A 27,938-nucleotide genomic window follows, 5' to 3' on the forward strand; every position below is an offset into this window, starting at 1 on the left:
AATGATTAACACAAATCCTATATAACTCTTCCCCCCCAAAATGAAGAGAAGGGAACACTCATAGAATCATTTTATGAAGTCAGTTTTACCCTGATACCAAAGCAAGATAAGGACACTGTGAAAAAAGAAAACTACAGGCCAATGTCTCTGAGGAATTCAAGTGCAAAAATTCTCAACAAAATTCTAACAAACTGAATTCAGCAGTACATGAAAAGGATCCTACACCATGATCAAACAGGTTTTATCCCTGGGGTATAAGGATGTTTCAAGATACACAACTCAAAACATGTGACACACCACATTAATAGAAGATAAGATAAAAATTATTAAATAATTTAATAGGTTCATATAATAATTTGACAAAGCCCAAAATCTTTTTATGACAAAAACTCTCAGATAATTTAGTATAGAAGGAAATGCGTGTATTCTAAGTTGCTTCGGTCATGTCCGACTCTTTGCATACCTGTGAACTATAGCCCACCAAGCTCCTCCGTCCATGGGATTCTCCAGGCAAGAATACTGGAGTAGATTGCTGTGCCCTCCTCCAGAGGATCTTCTCAATTCAGGGATCGAACTCTTATATCTCCTGCATTAGTAGGTGAATTCTTTGCCACTAGCACCATCTGGGAAGCCCATAGAAGGAAAATACATCAACATAATAAAGGTCATATATGACAAGCCATGCTAATATCATATTCAATGGTGGAAGTTTGGAAGCTTTCTCTGTAAGATTAGGAACAAAACAAGATGCCAACTTTCACCACTCATAAATATAGTGCTAGGAGTCCTAGCCACAGAAATCAGGCAAAACAAAGAAACAAAACAAAAACAGCAATAAATATCCAAATAGGAAAGTTGAAGTAAACTTTCTTTGTCTGCAGATGGTATGATCTTATACATACAATCCTAAAGGCTCCACCAAAAAATTGTTAGAACTAATCTACAAATTCAGTAAAGTTGCAGGATTAAAAAATCAACATACTGAAATCAGTCATGTTTTTATACACTAAAAACAAATGACCTGAAATAGAAATAAAGGAAATAATCCCATTAACCATAGCACCAAAAACAATAAAATATTTAGGAATAAATTTAACTATGGTTGTAAAAGATCTGTATATAGAAAACTATAAAATACTGATAAAAAAAAATCAAAGAAGACACAAATAAATGGAAGAATAGCCAGTGTTCATGGATCAGAAGAATTGATATAGTTAAAATGTTCATCTACACAAAGCCTTCTATGTATTAAGAGCAACCCCTAACAAAACCTCATTGACCTTTTTCAGAGAAGTAGAAAAAAAGTCCTAAAAATCCTAAAATTTGTATGGAATCATAAAAGACCCAAATAGCAAAGCAATCCTGAAAGAGAAGAACAAAGCTGGTGTCATCACATTGTACTACAAAGATTCTGTAATCAGAGCAATATGGTATTGGCATAAAAGAAGACCAGTGGAACAGAATTGACAGCCCAGAAATAAACTCAGACATGCACAGTCAGCTAATTTATGACAAGAGATCCAAAAATACTTAGCAGGGAAAGGATGGTCTCTTCAATAAATGATGTTAGGAAAAATAGATAACCATATTCAGAAAAGTGAAATTGGGTTCTTATCTTATACCGCTCTCAAAACGTCACTTGATTCCTGGTCCTGGAGGATCCCCTATGCTGTGGGACAACTAAGGCCACGCGCCACAACTACCGAGCTCATGTGCTGCAACTCCGGAGGTCCGTGTGCCTAGAGCCTGTGATGTGCCGCACGAGAAGCGGCTGAAATAAGAATGGAGCAGTAAACGGTAGAAATGAAGAGTAGCCCTCACTCGCCGCTGCTGGAAAAAGCCCACGTGCAGCAACGAAGACCCAGTACAGCCAAAAACAAATAAATTGTTTCAAAAAGACTTAAACAGAAAACCTGAAACCTTAAAACTTGTCGAGGAATCATAGGGGACATCTCCTTAACACTGGTCTTGCCAATGATGATTTGGCATATGACACAAAAAACCCAAGCAACAAAAGTAAAAGTTAGTAAGTGGGGTTATATAAAAAATAATGCTTCTGTATTACAAAGGAAACAGTCACCCAAATGGAAAGGTAACCTATAGAATGTGAGAAAATATTTGCAAATTGTATATCCTATAAAAGGACTCATATCGAAATACATAAAGAACTCATTACATAATAGCAACAAAATCTAATTAAGAAATAGAGGAACTGAACAAATATTCTTTCCTAAAGAAGACGTACAAACGACCAACAGGTACAAGAAAAGATACCAACATCACTAATCGCAAGGGAACTGTAAACCCAACCGCAATGGGATAGAACTTTACCCCTGTTGGAATGGCTGTCACCAAAAAGAGAAGCGGTAACAAGCGTTTGTGAGGAGGTGGACGTGCACTGCTGATAGGAAAGTAACTTGTTGCAGTCACTAGGGAAAGTAGTATGGAGGTTCCTCAAAAAGCTAAAAATGGAAGGACTATATGATCCACTCATCCCCTTTCTGGGTATGTATATCCAAAGGAAACAAAATCAGGATCCTGATGAGATATCTGCACTCCCATGTTCATTGCAGCATTATTCATAATAGATGAGATATGGAAACAACCCTCGTGTCAGTCAACAGATGAATGGACAAAGAAGACACGGTACATGCATGCCTGTGCTAAGTTGCTTCAGTCATGGCCAACTCTTTGTGACCCTGTGGACCATATCCTGCCAGGCTCCTCTGTCCATGGGATTCTCTAGGCAAAAATACTGGAGTGGGTTGCATGCCCTCCTGGGTTGGGATCTTTCTAACCGAGGGATCAAACCCATGTGTCTTACATCTCTTGCATTGGCAGACAGATTCTTTACCACTAACTCCACGTATATATACTCAGTGGAATACTACTCAGGCGTGAGAAAGAAAGAAATCCTGCCATTTGCAACAACATGGGTAGACCTTCAGGGCATAATGCTAAGTGAAATGTCAGAGAAAGACAAATACTATATGGCCTCACTTACATGAGGGATCTAGAAAAGCTGAACTCATAGAAACAGAGAGTAGAATGATAGTTGCCAGGGCTGGGATGTGGGGGAGAAGAAGAGAGGTCAAAGGGCACATTGTGAGCTTAAGAGGTGCCAGAGAGTAGATTTTAAATGCTCTCAGAGGAAAAGAAATGGTAATTATGCGATGTGATGCAGGTATTAACTAATGTTCCCATAGCAATTATTTCACAGTATATAAGTATATTAAATCAACACATTGTATACCTTAACTTACAAAATATATGTTCATTATATATCAATAAATGTGGGGGGAGGACAAAATGTTTTCACTTTCACTTTTTGAGAAAGCGACTCCACTTCCCTGGTGGCTGAATTTGGTTAACTGGTTAATCCTCTCAGGATTGAGCCTGTAGCTTTAGGCCATTGCAAGTTCTAGGTTCGCCCCTGAACCACAGCGTTTGGGCTTGTGTCAAGGGTGGTAGGCTGCGGTCCATGGGGTCGCTAAGAGTCCGACACGACTGAACAACTTCACTTTCCCTTTTCACTTTCATGCATTGGAGAAGGAAATGGCAACCCACTCCAGAATTCTTGCCTGGAGAATCCCAGGGACAGGGCAGCCTAATGGGCTGCCGTCTATGGGGTCACACAGAGTTGGCCACGACTGAAGCGACTTCGGAGAGGCAGCAGCAGTAGGGGCAAATCACAGTATTGACGCCTCAACTACAGTAGAGCCTGGCTTGCCGCTGCCCCCTAGTGGTGAGTGAGTGGCAAAGGCCCCTCTGCTTTTCTTCCGGAAGGAGGGAGCCCCAAACATCCAGCCTGCAGGTTAACAAAGGCTGAAATTGGCTGGACTACTGAAATCCGTCACACCCCTTCTACTCCCCCCAACCCTCTCCAAATAATTGAGTCAGGCAAGAGGAAGGGTCAGGCCCGGCACCGGGAGGGTGGGCTGAGATGGGATCCCTCAACTGAGGTGCCGGATCTGAGCCCTTTCCTAATCAGTACCATCTCCCTACTTGCATGGATGTGAAACGAACACGACATAGAAGGTGGACAGAGTGGATCTTCTGGCAGGAACCCAAGTCTAAACTGTGTGGGAAATTTGTGGGAAAACAAAAATTGTTTTTGTTTTACTTGACTTTTGCAAATGAATTTTGTTGGCTGTCAGTTTTAGAGGCGGTGACTCTAGTGGACAAAAGTGTGCCTCGTAGTTTGGTTACTCTCTAAAGTCTACAGGATTTTTTAACCCAAAAAAGGATCCTTTTTTGGGTTTCCTTTCCTCTCCCTTTTTCTTTCTTCCAACTTACTTTTCTCCCCTGCATTCTCCTGCTCTGATAGCTCTGAGCCTCTGCACCATCATCATATTTTCTAAGCCTAAAACCAAGACCCTTGTAGCATTTGAGGGATATGGCATAAATGTTGTTTAGTCACTAAGTAAAGTCCGCAATCCTATGGACTGTAGCCAGCCTTCCTCTTCTTGTCTGGATTTCCAGACAAGAGTATTGGATTGGGTTGCCATTTCCTCCTCCAGGGGATCTTCCCCACCCAGGGATTGAACCTGAGTTTCCTGCATTGGCAGGTAGAAGAGGGAAGAGGGAAGGGTTGACCTGAGACCTGGGCGGGGGGCGGGGGTGGGGGGGGGCGCGGGCCGGGAATTCCATGATCTGAAGCTGCTAGAATTTTCTGAGAATCAAACACTACTTTTTGATTTTCTTCCTCTTGCACTATCTCCTGTTCCCCTTCTTCCCTTTTCTTCTCCTTCTTCCCTTTTCAGGGAAGGGGTGTGAGTAAATGAGGAAAGGAGATTAGTCATGAAGTCTCTGTCTCTCTGATGATTTTCCTTCTTGGTCTAGCTAAGGAACTGCACTTTGGTTTTTAGTTGCAGGGTCTTTTCAACTGTCCACATTCACTCCACCACTAGGCTCAGCCCCTCATCATATCGCACTCCGGATGCCCCAATCTCTGGGCTACTTCAGAGCCTACCAGGGGTCTGAGCAGCTCCTTGCTCCTGCCCCAGGATCCCTGTGTTTAAAATATTAAGGCAAACGAAAGACATTTAAATATCTTTATTAGAATGGTTTATTTAATTTGTAGTGGAAAGATGTGTGAGAAAGGAAAGATGTAAAATTTCAAGATAAGGTGTTGAGAGACAATTTTCATCTTTGATCCTTATGATCTCATCTAAAAACCCTGATATAGGGACTTCCTTGGTGATCCACTGGTTAAGAATTCGCCTTGCAATGCAGTAGACGTGGATTCCATCCCTGCTTTGGGGCAACTACTCAGGCCACACACACAACGAAGATCCTGTGTCTGGCAACTAAGACCCCAGGAAAGCAAACAAATAAGCATTAAAAAAAAAAAAAAAAAACTAATAAATATAAAACAAACATTTTCAAAATATCCTGAAAACAAAAAGAAAAATTTGAATATTTACACATTAAGGAAATCTAGATTTATTCCACTATGATTGTTAAACAGATTGTAATAAGTAAATATAATGTTGACTGGTGCCGCTGTTGTATTTCTTTTTATGGTTTTTAGGAATAGAAATGGGATAGCTCAATCGTGTAAACATAAAGTAATTTATTAGGGGATAACACATAACTTGTGGGGTCTCCCCCCAGGGCACCACACAGTGGCTGCGAGGGCCTCAGTGTGCGGCTGGGGGCTGGAAGCTGGATGCTGCAGAGCCAGGGTGCATGCTGTGCCTGGAAACCCAGAGTCCTCGCTGCCTACAGGTGGAGTACCTGACTGTGCGTCTGAGTCGGAGAAGGCATCAGGTTACTACAGCTTGGAAAACATGCATTTCCATTTAGCTTTCAGCTTCCATCTGAACCTTTGGTAGCCTCATTCATTGGGAAATATGCAACTATTCAGTACTGTGTGAGAACCCCTGTATTGAAAGCTCAAGAGAAAATAGTTGGCTCTTGGGTTTTTTAATTAATTAATTTTTTCCATTTTATTTATTTTTAATTGGAGTATAATTGCTTTACAGTGTTGTGTTAGTTTCTACTGTACAACAGCATGAACCAGCTATATATATGCCTATAGCCCCTCCCTCTTGAGCCTCCTTCCTATTCTCCCACCCCCCACTCCCTGTTCGTTTTTCACCTCTGGTCCAATTTCACTGAGTGCCAAGACTGAAGGAAAGGGATCCTGCAATGGAGAATCTATTCCAATCTACACAGAAATGGAGAATTGTTGCTCTCGTCTGATTGATCCCAAAGTGGCTGTTTTCCAGTTGCAGACATACCTGGCCAACAGGAAAACAAAGACTGTGAGGCTGGAGGTGGCCAATGTGACTGGGAACCACATCGCCCCCAGGAGCACCAACAGCTGGAAAGGGAAGATCCTTAGGATCCCACCAGTGATGCCAACCATCCTGAACTGCTGCAGCATAAAGGGGACTACTCTTTAGCTGTGCCTGTTCACATTCCTGGTGCTAAAACAAGTTGATGCTTGAGCTGCTGTTAGTGATTAGCATGATTCCATTAGGAACTCCAGAATATCCAGGCGGTTCATATGAGCTGGCTGACACTGACTCTGCCAGATCAGCCAGAGACACCACCAAACTATGAAGATGTGGCATGGGAGGAAGAATTCTCTAGACACACTTCTTACCTTCAACCCCCTGGGAGGGGGAGTCATGCCATCCTTTGTTTGCCTTCCCTCAGGAATCAGATTTCAGATTCTGCCTCTTTATTCAGAGGTAAATTCACATTCTAGAGATGTAGAAGAGACCCAGCCTGTTTCCTTCATTCTCTGAACGTATTTCAGAAATCACTGTGTTCATCATCAAGTTAGAACATTGATTCTTTACCCCTGCCCTTTTGAGGAAGAGGGAGGGAAGATGAGCTTAAGGACATAAATATATATCAACACTGAAGATGACAGAAGTTAAAGAATTTGTTACTTACCAGTGGGGCAACAGGATTGTTGCACAAGTTTGTGATGTGGTCTTCTGTCCCTTTTGAATGAGAGGGCAAAGATGTGAAAAGTCACAGAATGTAATGGAAGTCCTGATGTGATAAAGTGGAGGGGTGCCTGTGTTGACCCAAGAGAAAGTGCCTATATATAGTGGAAATACTATGTGAGCGTATCTTTAAGAAGATTTCTCAAAGTGGAAAAGCTGTATCCTAAGTTTTAATGCGGTATGAATGCATTGGGAGGAGATAATTTTGGAGAATATAGCAGCTGCTGCTGCTGCTAAGTCATTTCAGTCGTGTCTGACTCTGTGCGACCCCATAGACGGCAGCCCACCAGGCTCCCCTGTCCCTGGGACTCTCCAGGCAAGAATACTGGAGTGGGCTGCCATTTCCTTCTCCAATGCATGAAAGTGAAAGTGAAGTCTCTCAGTCGTATCCGACTCTTAGTGACCCCATGAACTGCAGCCTACCAGGCTCCTCCATCCATGGGATTTTCCAGGCAAGAGTACTGGAGTAGGGTACCATTGCCTTCTCCAATATAGCAGCACAGGGGTGTAAATGAACAGAAAAGGAGCCCACTCTAAATACAAAGTGAGGCCCTCTGGTGTCAGGGTCTTTACATTCCATAGGATAACTGGAAGAACCATAGCTTTGACTAAACGGACTTTTGTCAACAAAGTGATGTATCTGCTTTTTAATATATTGTCTAGGTTTGTCATAGCTTTTCTTCCAAAGAGCAAGTGTCTTTTTATTTCATGGCTGCAGTCACCATCTGCAGTGCTTTTGGAGCCCCAGAAAATAAAGTCTGTCACTGTTTCCATTGTTTCCCCATCTATTTGCCATGAAGTGTTGGGACTAGATGCCATGATCTTAGTTTTTTGAATGTTGAGTTTTAAGCCAGCTTTTTCACTCTCCTCTTTCACCTCCATCAAGAGGCTCTTTAGTTTCTCTTTGCTTTTTGCTATTAGGATGGTGTCATCTGCATTATCTGAGGTTATTGATATTTCTCCCAGGCAAGCTTGATTCCACCTTGAGCTTCATCCAGCCTGGCATTTTGCATGACGTACTCTGTATACAAGTTAAATATAAGGGTGACAACATATAGCCTTGACATACTCCTTTCCCAATTTTAAACCAGTCTGTTGTTCCCCGTCTGGTTCTGTTTCTTCTTGACCTGCATACAGGTTTCTCAGGAGACAGGTAAGGTGGTCTAGTAGGCCCATCTCTAAGAATTTTCCAGAGTGTGTTATGATCCAAAGTCAAAGGCTTTCGTGGTCAATGAAGCAGAAGTAGATGCTTTAAACTGATAACCTTACATGAATTGAAGATATGCGTACACAAAACTATGTCATATATTACAAGTCTGATACAAAACCACATGTAGAAAATAAAATAGTTCTTTAATAGGAAGAATTGCAGTAGAAGTAGGGAGAGCAGAGAGAAAGAGGAGCCTGGAATAATAGAATGAACATAATTTCATAAGAAGGGATAAGAGTTCTGCAAATAACAAAAAAGAATGAAAGAAAAAAGTCTTGAAAATATGGCATTAACTCTATGCATTTGTGAATTAGGTATGAAAACCATAGTATATATGAAGTCTTCTTTTGATTCAGATCATCTACTGTAGAAAAAAATAGGACTATTACAATTCTAAGTAGGCATGGGACTCTCCTTTTCCCCACCCCTACATGATCACTCCGTTCCTCTTTTGCCTTTCTGATGTGAAAGCAAGAGGACCTGGAATCTCAGCCCAGCTCCAGCATGAACCAGCTGTGGGTTTTGCAAAGGGGGAACCTGGCTGAGCCTCGTCTCTAACACCAGGCCATCCTCTCTCATCTGCTCAAAGAAGAGAACCTGAAGTGTGATTTGACCAGTTGTGCCTCCCAAGCAAAGAGGCTTCTTCCAGTGAATGGAAACTGCCAGGGACCCACCATCTTCTCCCCTTCCCCTCCTTTAATCCAATCACCATAAACCACTCAGAGCTTCCAGGCCCCTCCCAGAAAGATGTAGTTATCTCCTCAGTCCCCAGGGACCCCGAGGTAATTTGCAAGGCAAATGAGTGTGGATCCCACCTATCAACACCCGCGTTTCCCAAAACCAGGTCAGGCAGGCACTATAAAAGGCACACTCCGCACCCAGCAGAATCATTCGCCCCTGTGCTAGACCCATTGCACTCTCGGCCTGGTGAGGAGGCCGAAGCCATGGAAGCGCAGTGTTGGAGGAGGGCACATCCCGAGCCCGCCTTGCCTCCGGGCCTGAACCGAGAACAGGCCTGGGCCTGGGCTCTGGATAACTTCCCCGCGCTGAGCCGCCCCTCCTGCCTAAGCCCCGAGTTCTGCGGGGACGCGCACTACTGCGCCTGTGGGCTGCCGCGCCACGCTTGCCCCGGACACGCGGACGGTCCCCGCGTCGAGACCGGCCAGAAACGTTGGCGAGACCCGCAAGGCCAGGAGCCGGCTGCTAGTCCGGGATGGAGCGACAGTCCCGTCCAGAAGAGGCCCAAGCTACACAGCGCCGGGCCCAGGAGGGTCTGAACAGCCAGCAGATGCCAGCAGATGCCAGCAGCTGCGGAGGCCCCCTCCAGGGGCCCAGACGCCCCCCACCCCAATCCACACACTTCGAGGCTGCGGAAAACTGAGACTTGAAATCCGGTGGAACCCGGCAAGGGAGGGAATAGCAGCCTCCTGTCTGGCCCACAGCACCCCCTCAACTCCTGCCCTGGACTGGGGCCTGAGTCACCCCAGCGGAAGCCTCATTCTACTTGGCTGGACTTCTCCTCTGGGTCCCTTGCCTTGCTCTGGGATAAGCCTGGAGATCTCTTTGGGCAGAGCATTCCTTCTTTATAGTTCCTTTCCTGAATTACTGACAGGCTTTTCAGTTAGAAATCTCTCTTCTGCTTTTGAACTGTGGTGTTGGAGAAGACTCTTGAGAGTCCCTTGCACTGCAAGGAGACCAAATCAGTCAATCCTAAAAGGAATCAACCCTGAATATTCATTGAAAGGACTAATGCTTAAGCTGAAACTCCAATACTTTGGCCACGTGATGCAAAGGGCCGACTCATTAGAAAAGTCCCTGATGCTGGGAAAGATTGAAAGCGGGAGGAAAAGGGGGTGACAGAGGATGAGATGGGTGGATGGCATTACCAACTCAATGGACATGAGTTTGAGCAAGCTCTGGGGAGATGGTGATGGACAGGGAAGCCTGGTGAGCTGCAGTCCATGGGGTCCTAAAGAGTCTGACACAACTGAGGAACTGAACAACAACTTCTGGGAACCCATGCTTTCTTAAGAAACTTATTTGTAGCTGTACTTAGGTCATTCTTCTTATATTAATTCCAATTGTGCCCAATGATTAATATGTAACTTCTTAATCTCTGCCTGTGGAATTGATTTGGATGGGTGGTTGAGAAGATAACCTGGAACACAGTGCAGTGACTGTAACAACAGGGCTTGGACTCAAGGCGGAGATTCTCACCAAGCTGCAGAGGAAAGCAGCGAGAGGACCACCCATGTAGGCTATGAGAGGGCCGAATTCCAGGTCCTTCCCCTGGGGACACCCTGTGACCACTTACCCTGGGGTATCCTGGCTTTTCTGAATCCCATTCAGCCACTTGATCTGCAGCATGTGGCTTCTCTGGGGCTGCAGTGGGACCAGGCTGGAACCCAAGTGGGGTTTTGTGGGAGCTTCCAAAGTACTCAGGACACAGAGAAAGCCTCTGAGTCTTCATTATTTCTCTCCTGCTCAGTAGTTCCCACCCTCCCAGAAGTAGAACACCCCCCTGAGCCTCTGCTCAGCCCCTGAAGGTTGTCCAGACCCAGGATTCTACTCAGTGAAGGGAGGGCAGTAGCCAGATTTCTGCTCTTGCTTGCAGACAACACAGCCCTCACAGCAAGACAGGTGAAGTGCCAAAACTTCACTCTGCTGTACCATGAAACAGCATGTCTGGGCCAAGAATGAGGAACAAGAAGCAGAAGTCCTCTAGCCTAGGACCTCTAAGATGTCAGAAACAAGATGCTGAGAAATAGACATAGGTGTCAACCCTCGGTACACATTCCTTCAAGATGCCAAGTCCAGGGGAAGAAGCAAATTAATATCCTCTTCTGAATGACAAAACTAAGTTGAGTGGCTTTGGTCCGATCTGATTGATTAGGGATCCTGGCATTTGATGCTCACCAGATGTTTACCAGCGGTTCTAAGAAGCAGCAAGACAAAACAAAGAAATAAATCCTCCCAGGAAAGGTAATTTTCTCCTTTTCAGTGACATCTGCCCTTCCTCTGTTCAGTGTGTGGCAGGAGAATTTTTTTTTTTTCTATGTTCACTCTTTGATTCGAAAAGCCTTACTAAGCATCAGTATTGTACTGCGTGTGTACGTGATCCTGAAGCTAAAGCCATCAACCAGCAGACATGATCTGTCATACAGTGCTCGACTTCCATGGAAGGAACAGGCAGGAAACATGCCAATAAATAAGCAAATAAAACTCATTTCATATAAGTGCTATCAAGAATGCTTTATAAGTGAATTGAAAGAAGGTAACTAGAAGGGTGCTATGCTTACCTTGAAGAGTCAAAATAGCATGATTAGAGACATTAGGGTGTCCTTTCAACTTAGATCTCAATAGTGTCATGGAAATGCTAGAGGAAGGAAAACCTCACCATCAAGAGAGGACATCCACTTCCCAAACTCAGCCTAGAAAAAGGTGAATACAGTCATGGACAGAGGGAAGGCAAATGCAGGCTTTCTATGGTCCTAGTGAGATATATCTGGACCTTCAACAATCTCAGAGTCTTCTTTCTGAGAGGACCTACTAGCATAAAATCATACCTAATAGACAATTATGATGAAAGATTTAAATTTTGTGTTAGATTTGATTGAATAGTTGAATTACTGACTTTGCTGACCTAATCAATTATCCGATTGACCATAGATCTCTCAAGCCAAGAGATTGATAAGGAAGAACTAACTAGTGATGGTATTTGAAGGTGTGTTCACATTTTCTTCTTCACTCTGTAAGATAATATGACCCCATATATCAGCTAAGCTGTTTAGTTTCTAGGTTGTGACATTGTTTTTTTCTGCAGTAATAAACATAAACAGAAGGAAAAAATGTTGTGATAATTCAAAAATCTTTTCCAAGACACTAGAGAGCAGTAGAATTGGCTTTAAATATAACAGAGTAATCTGGAGTGTGTAAACTGAAGATCCGTTAATACATCATCTCCCTTCTTAGCAACTTCCATCTAGGGAAGTTGAAAGGAACCAGTATGGTGATTTTCACGGCTTGGAGGGCGAGGAATGTCAGCTAGAGGGCTGCTCAGTAGGTCTCTGCCTGGGTAATGGGACTCCCCATTGGGAAACCTCATTCCTCTGTGTGTTATAGCCACCCAGGCACCTTCCCTTCTTACAATGCAAATGTCCACACACTGTTCACACCTGGACAGATATATCTCTGCTCCCTAGCACAACACAGCTGCACTCAGCTTCCTATTTAATTTTAAAGATATTATAATATACTTAATAAAATACTGGGGTCTAGATGTATATCATAATTTAAAATGTAAGAAGCTTATAAAGGGATAATAAGAGCTTACCTGATAGAGTGCAACCCTATCTGCAAGGTCTAAGACAGCCCAGGAAGCAGTCATTCCTACAAACACTCCTGCTACTTTGGGCCCTATGGCTTCACATCACTCTCTGCCATATTTTGCTTTCCACAGAGCTTTGAACCAAAATTTACACACAAAAGGTTAAGTTGCATAAAATTTTGGATTTTCAAATTGCTAAAAGAACTCTAGAACTGTATATTCCAAATCCTGCTAGTGCTTCTTGACAAATGGGCTTATAAAGAACCCTGTCTTTCCATGAATTCAAGGGCTGTTTCATTTATTTATCTAAGAATTTGAAATTCCTACTGAAAAATGAAGATGAAATGTAAAAGTAATTTCTTTATTTCCAGTTCTTATTGATTTCATTTCTCACATACACTTTTGAAGAAATAAAGGACAAAGTAGAAGATGAAAATACATTAATAGAGGCACAGCAGTGACTGCAACACACAGCCCCATCCTTACGTCCTCTGGTTATGTGCTGTATGTTTTACAGGCTCAAGCCTCACTGGATAATTTTTGATTGAATCTGAAAAAGTAAAATACCATCCTGTGTTCCAATAGGGGTGAAAAGAATACTTCTGCAATTCCTTGGTACAGATCAGGGTTACACACTGGTCGAGCCACAGCATGCACTGGGCACAGGAGATCCGTGGAATCCTGGCAGGGAAAGAGAAAACAGGTGGCTTGTGGGTGTGATACCAGAAACTAGAAAGGTGAGTGGAAAGAATCATAGGAAACAGCTCCCCGGGGAGGGAGCCCTCACTTTCAGGCTCCTGCCAGTTTAATCCCAGTGACAGATTTGCCCTCGGGAGAATCACAGCAGTTGAGAAAATCTCAGAATGACTCTATTAATGTTTATTATACTCTTACATGAGCTTCCGTGTTGGTTCAATAGTAAAGAACCTGCCTGCCAATGTGAGAGGTGCAAGCTTGATTTCTGACTCAGAGATTCCCTGGAGAAGAAAATGGCAACCCACTACAGTATTCTTGCCTGGAGAATTCCATGGACAGAGGAGCCTGGCGGGCCACAGTAGCATAGTCGGACATGATTTAGCAACTAAACAAGGTCTTAAACTTGGCCTGCATTGTTCTCTAAGCTCCCCCATTTCAACCCCAGGTTTGGTGGAAACAAGAGTTCTGCTGCGATTGGTAATGAGAAGTCAGGAGGCTTGGCAAGTCGCCGGGTTGAAGTTAGGATGTAAAGGGAGCCAACCGCTCCAAAATCTGTCCGCAGAAATCCCTCCTCACGAAGCCAGTCTCGAGTTTTCTCTTGTCCGCTGCCCCAGCACCCTGGTTCCAGGTCAGCTCGGACGTGCGAGCTGGAAATCGGGTTGGTGCGGCTCAGAGAAAGAAGGGACGCGCCCTAGAAAAGTGTCCGAGGGAGACAGGAGCTCTGCGCGGCTGGGGTCCAGGCTTCTGGATGCGTTTGGAGCGGCGACCTGCGCTGGGCGCCGGGGAGCCACATGCAGATGACTGGACGCCCCGCAGATGGACTGGAAGGGAAAGAGCCGGTCGAGCGAGCAGGAGCGTGTCCAGGACGAAGCGGAGTTCTCAGGGCTGCTGGCAACGCTTTGCGCGATCTCCTGGATCCTGGCAAGTTTGACCCTGTTTGACAACAGCTGTGTTGGCCCCCTGGCCGCCCGGTGTACCCAAGATATCCCACGACCTCCCACCCCCAGTTCAGCAAATCAGGGGACCGAGGGTCCCGCGGGAGAACAGCACCGGCCACCCCGCCCGCGCGCCCGGTCCTCCCCCAAAAGCCAAAGCAGCAGAGAGAAAGACGTTGGAATTTGGTTAAGTAAGAGATTTACTTTAACCATCAAGTAAGTAATGGTTAAGTAAGTAATAAAGATACAATTTATTAAGTAACAGAAAAATTCCCAAATGCCTATGATGAATTCTTCCACGATTGCTAAACGGAGAGGTTTTCTTGTAATAGCATCTGTCGCAGAGAATCCTCCAATGAAGGGTCTCAGCGGAGAGGAGGGGTCCTGGGGGCAAAGGCGGCCGGAGAGACAACCTAGAGTCTTTTTCTGTCCAGTGCGTGGGGCGTCTGTTGGTGTCTCTCCAGATCAGGAAGAGGGCGATGCTCCGGAAGGGTGTCCGGCGTCAGAGGTCTTGGGTTTCAGACACTGGGTTCCTCAAGTGGCAAAATCCACCCAGGGAAACTTTCTGGGAGCGCGGCGTCCTCCCGTCCTGAGGGCGTCGGTGACTCCTGGCCGGGAGCGGATGTGGTGTTCGGAGCCGGAGACTCGCCGCGCGGCCTGCAGGGGCTCTGTGCTCGGGGTCCGTGTTTTGGGCAATATGGGCGCAGAAGCCTGCAGGGAGGAGAAGGTTCTTCCGGATTGAAGTCCTCCTCGTCCGGAGAGAGTTCGCCCAGCCTAGGATAGCAAGGGAGCTGCCATTCCTTAGGGTTCACTGAGCGCAGGAGCTGCCGCACCTCTGGTTCCTGGGGCTCCTGCGCGGAATCCCAGGCCTCGCGCACACAGCGGGGAAAGTGCTCCATCGCTTAAGCGGGTGAGAAAACAAGTCTTCAGGGACCCCTTCCTTGCGAATTTATAGTGTTCTGGGCTCTTAGGCGTCCAACCAGAGGCTATTAGGGTGGGTGGTTGCAAATTGCTTCAGAAGGTGGGATCTGAGAAGATTAAGGGTAAATTCAGTCATCTTGGATGGAGTTATTAGAATTTAAGTTGATTTTGTTGATTTGAGAGGATTAAAACTTTTGTTGTTTGTTTAAACGAAATAGAGGTACAGGGGCTCTGTCAAGAAAAGCTATTTGGGAGGCTTCTCTTATGAAAAGTATCCAAAGTGCTTGTTTCTTTTAGGTTACTATATCCATTGATTCTCAGGGCCTTTTGCCTAGAAACAGAGTATCATTAGATTTTACCAAGATGATCAAAATGTGGCCATCTTTGCATGAAACCACACTGCTGGTCAGACTTTCCCTTTGGTCTTCAATTCTAACTTAAAACTGCTTCAGACTTTCAGCCAACAAGTAGAAGTGTCAGGGTCAAGATCTACAGATTTAGATGCAGAGTCTTCCGTAGAAGATACTCAGCCAGTTGTCTAACCTCTCTTGTCTTCATATTCTTACCTGGATGGTAGCTGAAGTTTAACATTTTAAAGGCAAATTTTTTGATTAAATTCATTAACAAAGGTCACGTAATTACATAGTCCCAGGCAAAATAATAAGTTGCTCCATTACAGTTATTGTTATTTTCATCATCATTCTTAGTGCTATAATCATGGCTATTAAACAAAACATCAATCAATAGCAAACTCAAAATGTTGTCTCCTTCTCTGTTTAATCGTAGTGGTTTGCTTTTCCCTTCTAGTGTCAGATGTATAGTGAAATTGCATCTCCTTATATCCTTCCTCAGATGTTTCAGACATTGTCTTGGCAAACATGTCAGTGCATCCAAGCCTAGATGTCCTTGATCAGTCATTTATCTTCAACTTAACAAAGTCAGTTTAATTCAAAGCGTTTTAAACAAGCGTGTTTCTACAACCTGCCGTGAGCAAGGAGCTGTGATGGGTACTGCACAGCGACTGGTAGAACCTGCTCCTGCTTTGGCAGAGCTGAATTTTAAGGGAAGAGCATAGACAAGAGACCATGAGGACACAGCTGAATCTTCTTCCCTATGGTAGTTGATTCTCTGCCACGAAAGCAAACTCTAATGTTTAAGATGATCCCCACTAAAGCCAGTGTTGTGCATGAGCTGAGGTGGGGAAAAAAAAAAAAAAAAAGTAGGAATAAAAGTGAGAAAGGAGATAGAGAAAAGAGGGAAGAGAATTAAAACCAAAAATGAGAAATAAGGAAATAAAGAGGATGGAAAATATGGACAACACAAGACACAGGGAGTTGGAAGCTCTGGTCAAGGCAGCCAAGAGTGGGAAGTTAAAGGGGTTCATTAGAGCAATTGACTTTGTTCTTGTTGTTACTACATCTAGTCTGACTTTTTGAAACCCCATGGACTGTAGCCCACCAGGTTTTTCCCAGGCAAGGATACTGCAGTGGGTTGCCACTTCCTTCTTAATGAGATCTTCTCAACCCAGAGATTGAACCAAAGTCTCTGGTGTCCCAGATAGATTCTTTACCACTGAGTCACCTGGGAAGCAACGGACTTGGGGAAATCTAATAAGGATATTCAAGGTAGAAAGCTCTGCTGGTCCAGGCTTAAGGGAAGGACAACAACACTGTCCTCTTTGAAGGCTCAGCATGATGCTATTAGGCTCTGGTGGTGAGGAAACTTCCCAGAAAGTTGTTTGAACACAAATGACAGCTACTTCCCCCACAGAGGTTAGCAGCAACTAGCCTGTGTTATGGGGCTTCCCAGGTGGCTCAGTGGTAGAGAATCCACCTACCAATGCAGGAGCCACAAAAGACTCCAATTAGATCTCTGGTTCAGGAAGATCCCCTGGCGGAGGAAATGGGAACCCAATCCAGTATTCTTGTCTGAAAAATTCCATGGACTGAGGAGCCTATAGTCCATTGGGTCACAAAGAGTCTGACACAACTGAAACAATTTAGCATGCACACACACACCTTTGAATAAAGAAAGAAAGGTGTCCAAAGTAGTAATGACTGACAACTGATTAACCCATGCATATAATGTGGTTCTTTGGAGGGAAGTAATATTTGTTTAATTAATTTGCAGTAGTGTGTTTACATTTGTAAAACGTAAAAACATTCTTCAAAATATATCAATATAGTTACTCATCAGTTGGGAAGGGATAGGGTGTAAGTTATATTTTCAATTTATAAGGTACTGTCCTATTTCACTTTAAAATATGTATAACTTTGATATTAAAATGTTTAGAGATAGTTCAACAAGAAATAGAAGGATTCTAATGCCTATTCACATTACCTTTAAAGCTACAACAGGTAATAATCACTAAGAACTTATGATAAGCACTGTGCTAAGTCATTTTTATTATCCCATTTCTTTAAGTGCTATTATAAATTACATTTATAAGTAAGAAAATGTAGGGTTACAGATTTGAAGTCATATTTCAGCATGAAGTGCTGATTAGCACATGTTGGGATCTGTAATTTCCATTGGAAAACTACTCAGCTCTGTGTGTTACTGTCACGTGGGCATTGCCCGTTCTCCACAAAACTCTTTCTTGGTCCAACCTCTTGGTCCAGATATATTAATTCAGCATCTAGGAGACCAAAGGTTTGGAACTTCCTCTGTCTACCCTCAAGCGTTTTGTTGTCTGGAAGCCAGAGGGGTAGCCTGGGTTACTCCCTGTCCCACAGGGGACAGGAACTTGGGTCTGAACAACCCCCAGAGGCTGAGAGACTGGGGGAATGCTCCACTTGTGCTAGGAGGAGAATTGTGTAGTGAATGATGGTTCCCCATCATCTCTAACTTCAGCCCCCAGGAAGCTGAATACTGTAGATCAGGTGGCTGCGTGAGACCCAGAAAAGCCATGAAAGACCGATGTAGGCACTTGTGGAAGGAACTGCAGCAGAATGTTACATAGGAAAGGCTCTGGAAACTGCCCTCTCTCAGCCTTATGGGTAGCTGTGCCTTCGTGCTTTCCCTTCCAACTTGCTTAGAAACACCCTCTTCAAGCTTAGTTGCTATAGTCACTACCTGTCTAGGATTCAAGTACTGCTGTGGTACATTCAGCCTCTGGGTGTCTTTTAAAAACCATGTCTTGCCGGGTCTTCCTGCCAATGCAGGAGACATGGATTCAATCTCTAATCTGGGAAGTTAAGCCCTGGTGCCACGACTATTGAGTCTGTGCTCTAGAGCCCACGTGCTGCAACTGCTGAAGCTCACAAGCCCTAGAACTTATGCTCTGCAACGAGAAGCCATGGCAATGAGAAGCCCACACATTGCAACTGAAGAGGAGCCCCCACTCACCACAACTAGAGAAAAGCCAGCATAGCAATGAAGAAATAGCAGTCAAAAATTAAAAATTTTTAAAAATCATGCCTTCCATTTTATCTCTAAGAGCAGTATAGTTTGGAATTGTGCAGATATGGCTATTATTTACATTTTTTATCTTGTATTGGCATACACGTCTGTTTTAACTACAATTTCTGCTTATAGAATTAGTACTCTGGCTCAAGAGTATTCATGTTGAAATGTTTAATGCGTATTGTCATACTGGCTTTCCAAAGATCCTTTCAAATTTTTCTCAAAAGCTATGTTGGGGAGTGCTACTTTACCAATATTTGAACAAATGAAAAAGATTAATATAGGCCACCATGGTACTCAAGGTTATATGTCATGGTTTCATTTTGTATTTCCTTAATCTTTTGGAGCCCTGACCTGGGTCTCAGTTCTTTCAGCCAAAGACTCCCCCATCCCAATACCACTTCCAATCCTGACTCCACCCACCCAAATCAATCCTGATTCCACCCACCGATTAATCATTGTGCAAATTGGAATTAATATAAGAAGTGTGACAATTCTGAGTACATTGCAGGAAACTTCCTTGATAGCATAGATTCCTGAAGAGAGATTTCTTTTTTTCTAATTTATTTTTTAATTGAAGGGTAATTGTTTTACAGAATTTTGTTGTTTTCTGCCAACTATCAACATGAATCAGCCATTGGTATACATATGTCTCCCCTTGGTCTGAACCCCCCTCCCATCTCTCTCCCCATCCCACCCCTCTAGATTCTTACAGAGCCCCAGTTTGAGTTCCAGGAGTTATACAGTAAATTCCCATTGGCTATCTATTTTACATATGCTAATGTAAGTTTCCCTGTGACTTTTTCCATACAGCTCACCCTCTCCTTCCTTCCCTGCCCTGTCAATAAATCTATTCTCTATGTCTGTTTCTCCATTGCTGCCCTGCAAATAAATTCATCAGTACCATCTTTCTAGATTCCGTATATATGCGTGTTAGTATAGGAGATTTCTCTTTCTCATTCAGACTGACTTCACTCTGAATACTAAGCTCTAGGTTCATCCACCTCATTTGACTAGACTCAAATGCGTTCCTTTTTATGGCTGAAGATATTTCTAATTGAAAAGCCTGTCAATTATCCAAGAAAAGAAGAACAAAGAAGGAATGTTCTGCCCCACAGATAACTCCAGGCTAGTCCCAGAGAGAGGCGGAGCCCAGGGGAGAAGTCCAGCCCGGTAGATTGGGCCTCCGCTGGGGTGACTCAGGCTCCAGTCCAGGGTGGTGATTGAAGGGGTGCTGTGGGCCAGACAGGAGGCTGCTATTCCCTCCCTTGCCGGGTTCCACCGGATTTCAAGTCTCAGTTTTCCGCAGCCTCGAAGTGTGTGGGGTGGGGTGGGGTGGAGGCCTCCTGGCCTCCTGGAGGCGATCTAGCCGCGGGTCTGGCAGCCTCCGCAGCTGCTGGCATCTGCTGGCTGTTCAGACCCTCCTGGGCCCGGCGCTGTGTAGCTTGGGCCTCTTCTGGACGGGACTGTCGCTCAATCCCGGACTAGCAGCCGGCTCCTGGCCTTGCGGGTCTCGCCAGCGTTTCTGGCCGGTCTCGACGCGGGGACCGTCCGCGTGTCCGGGACAAGCGTGGCGCGGCAGCCCACAGGCGCAGTAGTGCGCGTCCCCGCAGAACTCGGGGCTTAGGCAGGAGGGGCGGCTCAGCGCGGGGAAGTTATCCAGAGCCCAGGCCCAGGCCTCTTCTCGGTTCAGGCCCGGAGGCAAGGCGGGCTCGGGATGTGCCCTCCTCCAAGACTGCGCTTCCATGGCTTCAGCCTCCTCACCAGGCCGAGAGTGCAATGGGTCTAGCACAGGGGCGAATGATTCTGCTGGGTGCGGAGTGTGCCTTTTATAGTGCCTGCCTGACCTGGTTTTGGGAAACGCGGGTGTTGATAGGTGGGATCCACACTCATTTGCCTTGCAAATTACCTCGGGGTCCCTGGGGACTGAGGAGATAACTACATCTTTCTGGGAGGGGCCTGGAAGCTCTGAGTGGTTTATGGTGATTGGATTAAAGGAGGGGAAGGGGAGAAGATGGTGGGTCCCTGGCAGTTTCCATTCACTGGAAGAAGCCTCTTTGCTTGGGAGGCACAACTGGTCAAATCACACTTCAGGTTCTCTTCTTTGAGCAGATGAGAGAGGATGGCCTGGTGTTAGAGACGAGGCTCAGCCAGGTTCCCCCTTTGCAAAACCCACAGCTGGTTCATGCTGGAGCTGGGCTGAGATTCCAGGTCCTCTTGCTTTCACATCAGAAAGGCAAAAGAGGAACGGAGTGATCATGTAGGGGTGGGGAAAAGGAGAGCGCGGTGCCTACTTAGAATTCTGATATTTCTATTTTTTTTTTTTAAGAAAAAATATTTATGGCTGCACCAGGTCTTCCTTACAGGACAATGAAGTTGCAGAGAGACAGAACGTGGCTCTTAACACTTTCACTCTTTTTCAGGTCTTCCTTGTGGCTCTGTCGGCTCCAGAATGAAAGGGCTGTGTAGGTTTGGAGCGCGAAGTCTCTCTATTTGCCCTGCCACTTGTGGGATCTTAGTTCCTCCACCAGAAATCAAACCCACATCTGCTGCACTGGTAGGTGGGTTCTTAACCAACCTGGTTTGCCCTGATTTTCATACTTCCCAGAGCACATTGAATTGAGTGAACACCGTGTTTTTAATCGTGTCGTTTGTGTGGCCCCTATCCTGCTTATTTGTAATTATTGCCATTCTATCATAAGTGATTCTCATTTGTCTGCTCCCCTTTAGGCATATTTTTTTCTATTAATAACTTGTATTTTTGCATTGTATTTTTAGTGTGTATTTTTGTATTTTTAGTGTGTATTTTTAATATTTTTCAGTGTTGCATTATATAATAATTTTCTGCATGCCTCTATATTCATGTAAAAGGAAATGTGTTCTATTCTAATTTTATTTATTACATTTCACTTGTTTGCCAATTTGCAAAATCTCTGTATGAACATTTCATCTGCTGCTGCCTTCTCTTGCCTGTTCCCCTCTAGTGAGCTTCTGCAATACTTCAACCCTGCACTGTACCCCAGGGACACTCAGATTGCTAAGTCATTACCATACGGAATTATTGCCATTAGCATATGGAATCATCTCTATTGGTCAGTGAGACAATTTCTCTAGGATAGGTACCCAGGAGCAGAACTGGCATGTCATGGAAAATGCATCAGCCAAATTTAAGGGAGTACTGCCAGATGATTCTCTGGGAACAATGCAGCATTAATGATCAGGAAGTAGTGCATGAGGATTACAGATTACTCTATGCATATGTACCCCACATATTAATACTTGGAATGACCTAGTATTCTACCACGTGCCATCAGTTGCATGGTCCCAAAGAGAGCAGCTAGTGAGTCTTCTGATTCATTGTTTTTCTTTTTGGATCTCTGACGGTGTCTCTCTTGAGGGGCCAGTTTGCAGTGTGGTTCTCAGACTCTTTTCCTGAGGGATATTCAGTCTGATGTCTGTTGTCTTCCTTTTCCATCAAATTCCAGTTATCTCCTTCCTCTAATAAATCTCCTGTGTAAGTTATTTGAGTGTTGTGTTTGTTTCTTAGAAGGTATAAAATAAGTAAGGCAGTGAAAAGACACTTATCTTCATTCTTACTGACTTATTTCAATCCTATTTATTTAACCAACCTTATAAAATGAATCTAGATGCCCTGAATGAAATGTATAAATATTTTTAAAGTTTACTTTCTGCATTCAGGGTATTTTCAGGATGTTTGTTTTCCACTGATCATGATTTTTCAATGAGGAAAAAAAATGAAAAGAAGAAAAATTCCCTGCAATCTTTCATTTGGAACTTTTACAGTTTCCCTTTGTACACGTATTTCCATCAAGATATAAATAAAACAGTTAAATAATGATGCTTTATTTCTTTTGTATGTGTTACTTTATTTTTTTAATTTTTAAAAATTATTTATTTGGCTGTACCAGGTCTTAGTTGCGGAATGGGGGGTCTTTAGTTGCAGCATGTGAACTCATCTCTGTGACACGTGGGATCTGGTTCCCTGACCAGGGATAGAACCCAGGCCCCTGCATTGGGCGCACAGAGCCTTAGCCATTGGACCACCATGGAAATCCCTATGTGTTACTTTAAATAACAGAATCCCAGGACAAAGCCAGGAGCTCCTCTGATTCTTGCTGGTCAGTAAAGTAGCTCAGTGATTAGAGCATCAGGAGTCTGTATATGGTAATGGACCAGGATTGGTGGTAGGTGGGCGGCACAGGGGGTGTAGAGGCCTTGAAACTGAAACCACTAGGCGGTGTTTTAGGGGCTCCAAGGACCTTCAGTCCTTTATGTCTCCACTCAGAAAGCATTCAGCAAGAGATAAAGTGATAGAGAAGAAAGTATTTATGACAATAGGAGGCTTGTGAGGCTTATAGGTGAGTGGGCAAGAAGGAGCCATGCCCTGAAAACTTAGTGAGCTACATTTTTTATAATCAAAGGAAAAGTGGGGAAGGGGAAAAAACCACTTTCTTCCTCACTTTAAGTGGATGTCATGTTTCCATCCTCTCTCCTCCTCCAGGTTGGGCAGGGGAATTTTCTTGTCCTTACATGGTCAAGCCAATACTGTCATGGCACTGTGGAAAAATTATTTCAGGTCTCAGTACAATGAGGGTCTTCCACTTTGAAATGTCACCTTTTCATAACTTCTTGCTTTTTATGTGTGCAGAGAGCATGTCCTAGGGGTCATTAACCTACTGAATTCACAGGATATGGGTCTCAAGCTACCATTATTTTATTGTTTGGGTGCATATCTTACACTTCTGCTACATGGTTTTGTTGCTAAGCAAGCCTGTTGGTTTTGCAGTTAAGCAGACCTGCTTTCTTGAGTGACCATTAACTTACAAGGGTCTTCCATACTTACTTCTTTACTTGCAATTCTCTAGTGGAATTAGTTCTTTAATTACTCGCATTATCCCTTTATTCTGTCCCTATTGGCTGGAAGAGCAGCTCCCTAGCTAGACCCAGAAAGAAAATTATCCAAGAGGCCAAAATTATCCTGGTCCCAAATTTGTAGGCCGACTCTGAGACCAACAGCTGGATCTCCTTTGCCACTGGCCACTTCGGATGCCCTCCTCTCACACACACCAAGCCCAGAGGTAGAAAGGGCACCAGCCCACTCACCAAAAGAAGAAAAGAGTTTTTAGAAGTCCATGCAAGTATTATCCTCACAAAAGTTAGAATCAGAGATCTGGCCCATACCCCTGTTCATTTATAGCCTACTAATTTGATCCTGAATGATTAAGAAGACAGAGAAGTGAGATAGAGATGCCAGAGCAGCTGGAATAACTCAAAAAGCCCCCTCCACAGGAAGGCTGGGACTCCAGGAGGTGCAGGAAGACAGCTGGGGCCCTGGACTCAATGAGCTTCCCGGGCAGCTTAGTTGATAAAGAATTTGCCTGTAGTGCAGGAGAGCCAGGTTTGATCCCTGGGTCAGGAAGATCCCTAAAGAAGGAAATAGCAAACCACTCCAGTATTCTTGCCTGGAGACTTCCTTGGACAGAGAAGCCTGGCAGTCTGCAGTCCATGCGGTCCCAAAGAGTCAGGCATGACTGAACGATAACAGTGGACTCAATGAAATTCTCAGAGATCCTGTATATGGGATCTTCTAGATGACCAGTGCATGTCTGCGACTTTGAAAAGCTCTGACCATCTCTGTATGCCCAGGGGCAGAACCACCCTCCCTGCATCCTGAGAATACCAGCCCCACAACCCACACTCACTCCTCCACCCCTGTACCTCCTCCATCTCCAACAGCCAAAGTAGAAATCAACATGAGAAAGAAGAATCTCACATTTACGGGCAACTTTATTAAAAGAGTGGGGAAAAATGGGCACACATTTTTTTCTAGACACAACATTGCCCATCATGCGAGCAGAGGGATGTTGCTATAATATCCAGAGCAAAGGATCACCCAGTGAAAGGTCTCGGTGGAAATCTCAGACTTCTGGACACAGAAGATGGAGACATCCCATATTCTTACAGGCCTCAACTCTTGGCATCTGCTGCCAGCAGCACTGGGACACGCAGTGGTGGCTCCCAGAGCAGGAGCAGGGCAAAGCCATCTGTGTTTCAGTGTTCCACTTGTTCATCCTAAGAAACAGTGTCACCTGTTGAGGGAGTCTGCCATGGAGGTGGCAATGGGGCTCCTCATCACTGGTGGCCACCTCTCCTGTGGGCACCTCTGGCAGGTTGTGGGCATCTGGTCTGGAGCTGGTGGCTCGGTGCCCCACCTGGAGGTACTCTGGTTTCTGAGCCTTAACTCAGAAACTCGTAAAGACTGGAAAGGAGTTTGCCATTTAAGTCCAGGTAATCCCCAAATAGGGGCTTCCTTGGTGGCTCAGCTGTAAAGAATCCCCCTACAATGGGGGAAACACAGGGAAGATCCCCTGGCAACTCACTCCATTATCTTGCCTGGAGAACCCCAGGATGGAGGGGTGAGCTATAGTCCATGGGGTCACAAAGAGTGGGACATGATTGAAGCAACCTGAGCACGCATGCATGCAAGCATGATCCCAAGAGAGGTGACTCGGGCAGGGTCTGGAATCTGCTGATCTTTACGCTTGCCACTCTTTTGTGCAATCCCAGGCCTGCAGCTCACAGCCTGGAAGTTCTGTTCCAGTGCATAGTTCTCAGACCAGCTGACACAGAGCACTGTGCTGGAGCAGCGCCACCTGGGAAGCTAGTGGGTGGAGGGGACACTTAAAGGATGATCTAGGATGAGGGAGCCAGGAAGTGTTACCTTTTGATCCTATCCCAGGGTGAGTCCACTCTCTTGGGACCTCCAGGACTTCGAGTGAGATTTGTTTTCTGGTCTCTGTGAGTTTGTGCATTGCAACTGTCAGTGACACAGACCCAGAACGCAGTGCATCCAGTGGCAGTGTACAGAAGCAGCCTAGAGCCCACTCCCGAGAGTCATAAGGATCCATAAAAGGAGTCCCCAGAAGAGGTGGACGCTGTGGAGGAGATCTGTTGATGAGGGATCTCATCATCAGCTGGAGTTTCCCGACTCTGCGAACTGAGCATGGACACTCTAGTGTCCTGGACACCTCCAAGCATTACAGCTCAGCTCCTGCCCCAGGGACCACCATTGCCAGTTCCAATGATGCTGGAAGCAGAGCCTAAGCATCTTAGGACCCCTGAGATTTCCGCTGAAACTATTCCTCTGGTTTTGCTCACACGGGATGGGAAAGCTCATCAGAATAGGGTGTGGAAAGGATGGAAATAGCAAATAAAGAAACCAGAAGACTGCTAAATTTTGGAATCCTAGGGACAAGGACAAGCTAGCACAAAGAAAAGGAAATTCAAGGAAAAAAATTAAAAATCTAAAATCAGACTATAGGCAGGTCTGAGATTATGAATGAGAAATGTGCTGTCTTGTTGGACTCTTCGTGATTGCAAGGACTGTACCCCACCAAGTTCCTCAAATTTAGTTTACAAGCATAAAAGCAAGTCATCTACATAGATTTTTGTAAAAGCATCAGAGTGAGATAATAACTATAAATGACAAAAGACAAAAAACATAGCTAAAGATCTGGTTATAATACAGTTGTCAAGGAAATTTGGCTATTTCTGTGACACACAACATTTTGAGATAATAACTGGAAATGATTGAGAACATACCACAACATTTCAAATTTTAGGAAAGATCATATAATTTCTAGAATATTTATAACCTAAGAAGGCTTATCACTATTTGTCAATATTTTCCAGGTAATTTAGCATACCAAATAAGCCTAATTAGCTTACTATCTCTCTTTGAGATGTTCAGGGGCACACTCAAGCATTCCAAAATTAACCATAGATCAAAAGAACTTTATTAGAATTTGATTTGAAAAAGTTTGTCAAATATCAGAAGGATTTTTAACATTTGGCTAACTAGGATCATAGTCACTGTGAAACACCACTTAGCCATTTAACCAAAGCGACAATAAAAGATTTCAAAGGCAAATACAGAAAATTACAACAGATTGCATAAGAGTTAGTAAAGAAAGTTTACAATCTATTTATCAAAAAAGATCAGTATTTCAAGAAAACTTTGTCCTCTCAATAAGGGAAAAGACAAGACTAGTTTTGAACAACTTCATTTTTAAAATTCATTCACCTGATTGAATTCAATCTATTTTTATTGAGTGTTCACCATGCATAAAACTCTTTTTTTCAGAATTCCTTTAAAATTTCTTTCTGATCCATGCATCCTTTATTCGATGACCAACTACTGTGCCATATCCAAGCAACAGTATACAAGCTGGTGATCAATCTTAATCCAACTGGACAGCAATCTAAGGCTTACAGTACATTTAAGGCTTTCAAATTGGGGGAAGAAAATAATTTTAATAAAACCAAAGACCCCCTCAAACCCCAACCCCAACCAATACAAGTAGTGTAGCAGTTTTAGTATTTTTACACTTCTGATGCTTATTGGCACAACTCCTGTGTCAAACCCAAGTAACTCCTAAACTAAAAATTTAGTGAAATTTTAATTACATAATTTTTTCAAAGCATAAACTTGTAATTTTTTGTCTCAGAAATGTTCTAACATTTTTAATAGCAAAATATAGGAGTAAAACATATTAAGAAAATGTATTCAGTTATTTACATTACAAATAAATTTGCTGTTTTGTTGTTAAGCCTGACAAAAGAAAATTAACAATCTATGCACAATGTAATTGCAAATATGTACAGCACTTTAAAGAAGCCTACAAGGAGGACTTTACACAAGGACAGTGGGCTAGATTCTTTGTTAGACTAATCAGGTGATCAAAATATTAAAACTCTGTGGACTAGTAATAAATTCACGCTTTAAAAATCCTGTTTACTTTTATATAAGAAGTCTCCAGTTATATTTATATTGTTCCAGTTGATGAAGCTGTTCATAATTGTTCCAATAAATTACCCTTTAATTTGATTTGTGTGGGGTAAAGATCAGCATGTTAACAAAAATTAACAAAGGAATTTTCATCACAGTGGTTTCCAGTTACACTACCACAGCTTCACAATGGATTAGAGCCATGAATCCAGTGGCTGAAAGGGTCAAATACTGAGAACACTGGTGGAGAGAGGTTACTACTACTAAACTAAGGATTCGCTCAGTCGTGTCCAACTCTTTGGGACCCCATGGACTGTAGCCCACCAGGCTCCTCCGTCCATGGGCAAGTTTACTGGAGTGGGTTGCCATTTCCTTCTCCAGGGGATCTTCCCGACCCAGGGATAGAACCCAGGTCTCTCGCATTGCGGGAAGACGCTTTAACCTCTGAGCCACCAGGGAAATGAGACGCCAACACCTATTTGGAGAGAGGTTAAGTCCTACATAAGGGATTCCCACCTCACAGGCAAGGTGGAGAAAGGGTGTGAGCATCCTTCTTAAAGCACAAGAAAACCATCCCCCCACTCAGCTCTCCTTTCCATTCCACAAGGCAACAAAGCTGGAAATCACAACTGTTCGGTTTGATGTGTGAGTTAGAAGAACCTCTATATAC

General features: G+C 44.0%; 1 pseudogene; it reads left to right on the forward strand.

The window, feature by feature from the left end:
• The first annotated feature begins 2,341 nt into the window (after positions 1–2,341).
• Positions 2,342–7,209, forward strand: LOC102402903 (annotated as a pseudogene).
• The last annotated feature ends 20,729 nt before the right edge of the window (positions 7,210–27,938 follow it).

The sequence above is a fragment of the Bubalus bubalis genome, chromosome 19, assembly GCF_019923935.1.
Source record: "Bubalus bubalis isolate 160015118507 breed Murrah chromosome 19, NDDB_SH_1, whole genome shotgun sequence".
NCBI classification, from domain to species: domain Eukaryota; kingdom Metazoa; phylum Chordata; class Mammalia; order Artiodactyla; family Bovidae; genus Bubalus; species Bubalus bubalis.